Source organism: Littorina saxatilis, linkage group LG4 (assembly GCF_037325665.1).
Source record: "Littorina saxatilis isolate snail1 linkage group LG4, US_GU_Lsax_2.0, whole genome shotgun sequence".
Lineage (NCBI taxonomy): Eukaryota > Metazoa > Mollusca > Gastropoda > Littorinimorpha > Littorinidae > Littorina > Littorina saxatilis.
The window spans coordinates 7826089-7835215 of record NC_090248.1 but is presented as its reverse complement, the minus strand read 5'-3'; positions in this window follow the sequence as shown (position 1 = coordinate 7835215).

Genomic DNA, 9127 nt, shown 5'->3' with positions numbered 1-9127 from the left:
TTTTTTCATTTTTTTTATTTAGTCAAGTTTTGACTAAATATTTTAACATCGAGGGGGAATCGAAACGAGGGTCGTGGTGTATGTGCGTGTGTGCGTGTGTGCGTGTGTGCGTGTGTGTGTGTGTGTGTGTAGAGCGATTCAGACTAAACTACTGGACCGATCTTTATGAAATTTGACATGAGAGTTTCTGGGTATGAAATCCCCATACGTTTTTTTCATTTTTTTGATAAATGTCTGATGACGTCATATCCGGCTTTTCGTGAAAGTTGAGGCGGCACTGTCACGCCCTCATTTTTCAACCAAATTGGTTCAAATTTTGGTCAAGTAATCTTCGACGAAGCCCGGACTTCGGTATTGCATTTCAGCGTGGTGGCTTAAAAATTAATTAATGACTTTGGTCATTAAAAATCGGAAAATTGTAAAAAAAAATAAAAATTTATAAAACGATCCAAATTTACGTTTATCTTATTTTCCATCATTTGCTGATTCCAAAAACATATAAATATGTTATATTCGGATTAAAAACAAGCTCTGAAAATTAAATATATAAAAATTATTATCAAAATTAAATTGTCCAAATCAATTTAAAAACACTTTCATCTTATTCCTTGTCGGTTCCTGATTCCAAAAACATATAGATATGATATGTTTGGATTAAAAACACGCTCAGAAAATTAAAACAAAGAGAGGTACAGAAAAGCGTGCTATCCTTCTTAGCGCAACTACTACCCCGCTCTTCTTGTCAATTTCACTGCCTTTGCCATGAGCGGTGGACTGACGATGCTACGAGTATACGGTCTTGCTGCGTTGCGTTGCGTTCAGTTTCATTCTGTGAGTTCGACAGCTACTTGACTAAATATTGTATTTTCGCCTTACGCGACTTGTTACATTTAGTCAAGTTTTGACTAATTGTGACCCTCCACCACAGAATGAGTCGGATGTCACCTCGCAGGGTTCTGCGCAAGGCCTTAGGCAAAAAAAAAAAAAAGGTCTGTTTACGGTAACCCGACCGACCCTATTTTTTTCGCGCGACCCTAGACTTTTTTTGGCATTTGGGAGGAAAAAAAGAAGAAAAAAATCTTTTGGTTTTTTTGCAAAATAACGTAAAACTATGGTTTTTTGGAGAAAAAAAAAATCCCGACCTACCGACCCTATTTTTTTGGCCTATGTTACCGTAAACAGACCTTTTTTTTTGTGCCTTATATACGTCCGGGGGGTGTAAGGTATCAGTGTGAGGATCACCTTTGTCACAGGCTTATAACTCAAAATGTTTTCGCTCTTTTCTAAAACGGTTTTCACCACTGGATAGAGCTTCAAAATTTCTGTAAGAAAATGTAAAAATATAAAAATCATGCAAAGGTGCCATGCGACTCATTCCGTGGTGGAGGGTCAGAATTGTTTCACGTTTTTATTTTTTGTTTCGGTGTTTCCGTCAGTCTTTTTTTTCTTCAACGTATCCATATTTGTTAAGGAAACTGTTCTATTTAATCTTTTATATTGGTATTGTTTTTCTCTGACTGCGTCCTACTGTCATTTTACTTCAGACGTCTGCTGCTCAATCCCTCTTCCCTGTTTTGCCATACCTTACTTTCCTTTTGTTTCTGGCCTTCATATAGTTTTAATCCTACTTTACTATTTTCTGTCTCCTATTTATTTTTCTGTTTCTAATGTGTGGCTCTAATTTGCAATAAAGAAAACATTTTATGTTCAAGGTTTGTTTTGCCAATCATAAATCGTACCCGTACCCTCTCTGTTTTCACTATATTTCCTTGATAGGTTTTGGCGTACCCTCTATCTTTGCTGTTATTTTCTTGTCCTTTCTCTCCCCCCCCCCCCCCCCTACCTCCCCCGCCCTCCCCCGACCACCACTCTCCTCCTGCATCATTAATTATTGTCGGCACTCCCCGTTCCTGCATCATATAGGGTTAATAAGCAAAGGCCAACACAACAAACTAAAAATTGGCTTCGCAGACCAACCGCTAATTCAACATCCATCTCGCCGCCATATTAGCCATCTCGCACCGCGGTATGTCGATCACGCTTTATTCTCGCTCATTAGCCGAGACCAGAGGCATCATGGGCTGAGTAAGGAGATGTGACGTGACACACTCTCACAACTCCAAGCCACAGTGAAGGGAGATTTTGTGACACTGATCCGAGAGTAGGACACCAATACATCTATATAGTTTTATTTGTGTTGGGCTTTTATTAGGGTATCAAACCTATCCTTAAACGCACGCACACTTCCACACACACGCGCGCGCACATACACACACACGTACGCACGCACACACACACACATACATACACACACACACACAAGCACACGCCTGTACTTTTTGAGAAAACTCAGATCTTTTAATGTTAGACAAGAGATTCTCCAGATGTTTTATACTTCGACCTGCAATAGTGTGCTGTACTTTGGATACGTGTGGTGGAGTGGCAGCATCAGCAAGCAGGACAGGGATAGATTAGAGAAGTTCATTAAGAAAGCAGGTGGGGTAGTTGGGAGGAAGCAGGACACTTTTGCATCAACGCAGGAACGACGACTGACTGACAGGCTACAGAAGATTTTGACCGATGACACGCACCCACTCAGACCTGAACTTGACAGCAGACGGATAGACAGAAGCTTAAGATTTAGACAGCCATACACAAGAACCACACGCTACAGAAACTCATTCATTCCATCTGCAATTCACATCTTCAACTCTCAGGTGGGGCGCTAGGTGCTGGTGCTGTCGCTCTGACAACGGCATAATCTTTACATCCTTTTATCAGTTGTTTTTCTCTGTTGTTAGTTATATTGACTTATAGGATACAAATGTGAGAAGATAATGTGGTTAAAGTGTGATAAGGTGATAATGTGATATAATTTTTAAACAGGCAATGCATTGCTTCTATTTGTAGGCTTATTTTAGTAAGTGTGTGGGTACAATGTTTGCGTGCAACGATATGATGTAAATATGCGATGTGAATGTTACTACATGCATGGTTGATTGATTGATTAATTGATTGATTTTACAGACACACAGTCAAGTTTGTAATTTATCTTTTAGAGATGAATAAAGATTATTGTACTGTATTGTATTGTATTGTACATACAAACACGCACGCACACACACAGACACACAACACACACACAGACACACACACAGACACACAAACACACACACAGACACACACACACACACACACAAACACACAAAACACACACACGCATACATACACGCACGTATACACGCACACACACACACACACATACACACACACACACACATACACACACACACACACACACACACACACACACACACACACACGTATATATATACAGGCGCGCGCGCACACGTATACAAAAAGACACTCAAAAACACAGACACTCAAGTGAAAAAAGTGAGTGAGTGAGGGAAGAAGAGTCAGAGACAGAGACAGAGAAAGAGAGATTTGACTGAAACTGATGCGATTGTAGAACACCAATACAACTAACGTTTTCGTCTTGCATTAGTAACCGAACCCATCCTTATGAGAACAAAATATGTGTCTTAGACAGTACAGTTATCGAGTGGATTTTGCTAAAGGTCGATAGAAGGTTTTGACACAGGTACAACAGTTATTTTTTTCTCCCTTTTACAGATTTTTAGTCTTCGGCTTTTTTTCCTCAATATTTACAAAAACATGATACATTCAAGAGCAATTTCGATTTGCGAGCCAGACAAATTATCATGAAAACATAAAGAATCAATAACGGAGAAAAAAAATACACGCAACAAAAAAACAAATAACGCTTGGTAATGCACACCGATTCCGAAACTTTCTGCAGATTGGCGAAAAGAAACTCGATGCAAAGGGAGGTAATTTGATTAGTCCTCCAGCGCGTGAAAATGATGAAGAAGAAAAAACATGCTTGCAAGAAAGTGTGCAGCTGCCTGACAGTGGGTCAGACAATTAATTGTGTGCAGTGGAACACTTCTTTTAAGATCTCAAATGTGTTTGTCTTGAAATGGAAGTAAATTTACAGAGGTTATACAGAGGTTATAAAAACAATGTTAGAAATCAATCTCTTAACAGGGGAAAAGTCTTACATCGTGGTCGGCTGGGCGTTAAGCAAACAAACATACTCTCTCTCTCTCTCTCTCTCTCTCTCTCTCTCTCTCTCTCTCTCTCTCTCTCTCTCTCTCTCTCTCTCTCTCTCTCTCTCTCTCTCTCTCTCTCTCTCTCTCTCTCTCTCTCCCTCTTTAGGGCGAGGGCCAGATGCAAAAAAGCATACCTATGCTTATTCTTGTCACCCTCGAAAAATAAAGATTTGTCATTGTCATTGTCATTGTCTCTCTCTCTCTCTCTTTTTGAAAGCCGTTAATTCTTGTCTGTAATCGAGTCTCTGTATCTGTCTCTATCTCTGTCTTTCTCTGTGTCTTTCTCTGTCTCTGTCTGTGTGTCTCTGTCATTCTGTCTGTCTTCTCTCTCTCTCTCTCTCTCTCTCTCTCTCTCTCTCTCTCACTCTCTCTATCCCTCTCTTTCTCTCAATCTCTCTCTCTCACTCTCTCTCTCTCTCCCACTCTCTCTCTCTCTCAGTTGTTGTACTATTGCTACATGTTCGATTGCTACCAGCTTGTATTTATAATTACCTGCATAGTATGCATTTGATTTTATGAATAACCACATATGTATGCTCTTCATGCCTCATCTTCATCATCATCATTATCATCATCATCATCATCGTCATCATCATCATCATCGTCATCTTTATTATCACGTGCTGAAGTTTCCGACCTCCTTTTGTTGGTTAACTTTTTAACTTTTTAATTTTTAATTTTCTAATTATATAAGTGTGTGTCTATGCGTCCCAATGACAGATTGTAAGAAAAGGCGTAGCCTTAAATCTCAATCCTTGTTAAATAAAGTTCAATTCAATTCAATTCAATTCTCTCTCTCTCTCTCTCTCTCTCTCTCTCTCTCTCTCTCTCTCTCTCTCTCTCTCTCTCTCTCTCTCTCTCTCTCTCTCTCTCTCTCTCTCTCTCTCTCTCCATCCCTCTCTCTCTCTATTACTACCATCCCTATTCTCTTCCGTTCTTTACTGGCAACTTTATTGCAAGATTCACTGAATTAAAAATTTGCGAAACCGATGTTGTGCAATCGAGGATCACAAAATTAAACTGTGCACGTACTCCTATACCTCGTGCAATTCCGAGTTCTGTTACAGGGCTACATGGGTTATGTTACAGCGTCCAGTAAGATGATTACCATAAGGGTGCACTCGCACTGAGAAACGAGACCAAGGAATGGTGAAACAGACATGTCTTCACCGTGAAGATAGACTTGCTCACTATCTCAGATTTGTTCTTGTACTCGCAAGCACAAGACCAAATGCGCACGGAAAAGATCCTGTAATCAATGTCAAGAGTTCGGTCATTTATAAATAGAATCCCGAAAATACCCAGCATGCTTCCCTCAAAAGCTGCGAATAGCTGCCTAAATGGCGGGGTAAAAAGCGGTCATACACGTACAAACGTGGGAGTTTCATCCCAGGAACGCAGAAGAAGAAGAAGATCTGTTCAGGCTGTTACATGGGATAAGACCATCCCTAGGCCCTCCACGTTGACACGTACCTGAAATCAACATCGTGCCTGCTTCCTGTGTAGAATCGGACTGATTTATTAATTCATAACAAAAAAATCCCACCATGCACAGAAATCCTCCAGACTGTGGAGTGTTGGTGTGTGTCCAGGGAGAGGTGTTGCCCCATCGCCTTTAACAGCTTGGCCAGATCTCAGATGGTGGAGGTGTTGCCCCATCGCCTTTAACAGCTTGGCCAGATCTCAGATGGTGGAGGTGTTGCCCCATCGCCTTTAACAGCTTGGCCAGATCTGAGATGGTGGAGGTGTTGCCCCATCGCCTTTAACAGCTTGGCCAGATCTCAGATGGTGGAGGTGTTGCCCCATCGCCTTTAACAGCTTGGCCAGATCTCAGATGGTGGAGGTGTTGCCCCATCGCCTTTAACAGCTTGGCCAGATCTGAGATGGTGGAGGTGTTGTCCCATCGCCTTTAATCCCGCAGTGGGGCACTGCGGTTATGAAATTAAAGGCCCCTCCTGTTTTTGGAACCGCAGGAGCTTTCTAGTTTGCTGTTAAGTAGATTTTTGGTTCCTCTTTCCTGTCATGCTCTCTTTTTCTTCATGAATTCTTTTCTTTTTTCTGCCTTCTTGCTCATTCACCTGTATTTTTTCCAAAAATCTCTTCTCTTGTCGCTTGTCTCGCGATTCATGTATATTTTTTTTTTTTTTTTTTTTTTTTTTTTTTTTTTTTTCAACGTTAGAGAATCTTATTCTGGTGTTGTTTGTGCAGAAATCTGCAGACGGGCAAAACAACATCTAGTGAAATCTATCGATCAGAAAAAAATGGGAACGTCCGGTTCACTGTCTCCTACATCGATCAAGTAAAGCTACCGATCAGCCTTTGTGTCATTGTTTGCGAGTTTGTATAACTTGGATTTACTTAAAATATATCAATTGCGATTCATGTATAGTTTAATCTGTTCTGATGTAAGTCCAGCAGTAGATAGGTTAAGCCTATTTTAACATACTGGAAACTGGTAATCTTCCAGTAGGTATTAATTTAGTTTTACTAAAGCCTGCTGGGACACAAGTAATGGGTTAGTGCATTTGTAAACAGGAATCGCTTGACAAGTGGCCCCCTTCATCCCCCCCTTCCTCGTCCTGATATGGCTCTGCGTAGTCGGCTGGACGTTAAGCAACAAATAAACAAACAAACAAACAAACAAAAATCGCCTTTAACAGCTTGGCCAGATCTCAGATGGTGGAGGTGTTGCCCCATCGCCTTTAACAGCTTGGCCAGATCTCAGATGGTGGAGGTGTTTCCCCATCGCCTTTAACAGCTTGGCCAGATCTCAGATGGTGGAGGTGTTGTCCCATCGCCTTTAACTGCTTGGCCAGATCTCAGATGGTGCAGGTGTTGCCCCATCGCCTTTAACAGCTTGGCCAGATCTCAGATGGTGGAGGTGTTGTCCCATCGCCTTTAACTGCTTGGCCAGATCTCAGATGGTGGAGGTGTTGCCCCATCGCCTTTAACAGCTTGGCCAGATCTCAGATGGTGGAGGTGTTGCCCCATCGCCTTTAACTGCTTGGCCAGATCTCAGATGGTGGAGGTGTTGCCCCATCGCCTTTAACAGCTTGGCCAGATCCCAGATGGTGGAGGTGTTGTCCCATCGCCTTTAACTGCTTGGCCAGATCTCAGATAGTGGAGGTGTTGCCCCATCGCCTTTAACAGCTTGGCCAGATCTCAGATGGTGGAGGTGTTGTCCCATCGCCTTTAACAGCTTGGCCAGATCTCAGATGGTGGAGGTGTTGTCCTATCGCCTTTAACAGCTTGGCCAGATCTCAGATGGTGGAGGTGTTGTCCCATCGCCTTTAACAGCTTGGCCAGATCTCAGATGGTGGAGGTGTTGCCCCATCGCCTTTAACAGCTTGGCCAGATCTCAGATGGTGGAGGTGTTTCCCCATCGCCTTTAACAGCTTGGCCAGATCTCAGATGGTGGAGGTGTTGTCCCATCGCCTTTAACTGCTTGGCCAGATCTCAGATGGTGCAGGTGTTGCCCCATCGCCTTTAACAGCTTGGCCAGATCTCAGATGGTGGAGGTGTTGTCCCATCGCCTTTAACTGCTTGGCCAGATCTCAGATGGTGGAGGTGTTGCCCCATCGCCTTTAACAGCTTGGCCAGATCTCAGATGGTGGAGGTGTTTCCCCATCGCCTTTAACTGCTTGGCCAGATCTCAGATGGTGGAGGTGTTGCCCCATCGCCTTTAACAGCTTGGCCAGATCTCAGATGGTGGAGGTGTTGTCCCATCGCCTTTAACTGCTTGGCCAGATCTCAGATGGTGGAGGTGTTGCCCCATCGCCTTTAACAGCTTGGCCAGATCTCAGATGGTGGAGGTGTTGTCCCATCGCCTTTAACAGCTTGGCCAGATCTCAGATGGTGGAGGTGTTGTCCCATCGCCTTTAACAGCTTGGCCAGATCTCAGATGGTGGAGCTGTTGCCCCATCGCCTTTAACAGCTTGGCCAGATCTCAGATGGTGGAGCTGTTGCCCCATCGCCTTTAACAGCTTGGCCAGATCTCAGATGGTGGAGGTGTTGTCCCATCGCCTTTAACAGCTTGGCCAGATCTCAGATGGTGGAGGTGTTGCCCCATCGCCTTTAACAGCTTGGCCAGATCTCAGATGGTGGAGGTGTTGTCCCATCGCCTTTAACAGCTTGGCCAGATCTCAGATGGTGGAGGTGTTGCCCCATCGCCTTTAACAGCTTGGCCAGATCTCAGATGGTGCAGGTGTTGCCCCATCGCCTTTAACAGCTTGGCCAGATCTCAGATGGTGGAGGTGTTGCCCCATCGCCTTTAACAGCTTGGCCAGATCTCAGATGGTGGAGGTGTTGCCCCATCGCCTTTAACAGCTTGGCCAGATCTCAGATGGTGGAGGTGTTGCCCCATCGCCTTTAACAGCTTGGCCAGATCTCAGATGGTGGAGGTGTTGCCCCATCGCCTTTAACAGCTTGGCCAGATCTGAGATGGTGGAGGTGTTGCCCCATCGCCTTTAACAGCTTGGCCAGATCTCAGATGGTGAGACGAATTTGTTTTTGCGGGAAGGACTGTGCTGTTAAAGCGATACTACGAGGGGGGCTCATTATATTTTGCAACCTGGGCAAACTAATTAAGTCACTGCTCTGCCTTTTTCATTACATCAAAGACCAGTTTTGGGAAGACTTGTGACAACAAACATTACTTGATTCCGTGCAACCGTTTTTATTTAATGCGATACAATGTCCAGTAAGGGTGGTAGGTCTCCTGCCAGCAGTGTTGACCTTTTGCGAAGAGATTTTCAAGCTATGATGTTTTATGGCAACTGCCACTGCCAGGGAAACTCTTTTCAAGAGTGCTTTTTAAGTGTAAAATATTTTTTTGGAAATCAATCTCCACCGAAAGCCACTGTTTTCATGTGGTTCAGACAGTTCAATACTGGCGCGTGGACGTTAAAAAACGTTGACCGTTGTGGTCGAATGGCAACAATCGTTACCCTAGAAAACGTCTCTAGGGTAGAGTCCCTGATTGAGAAGGACAC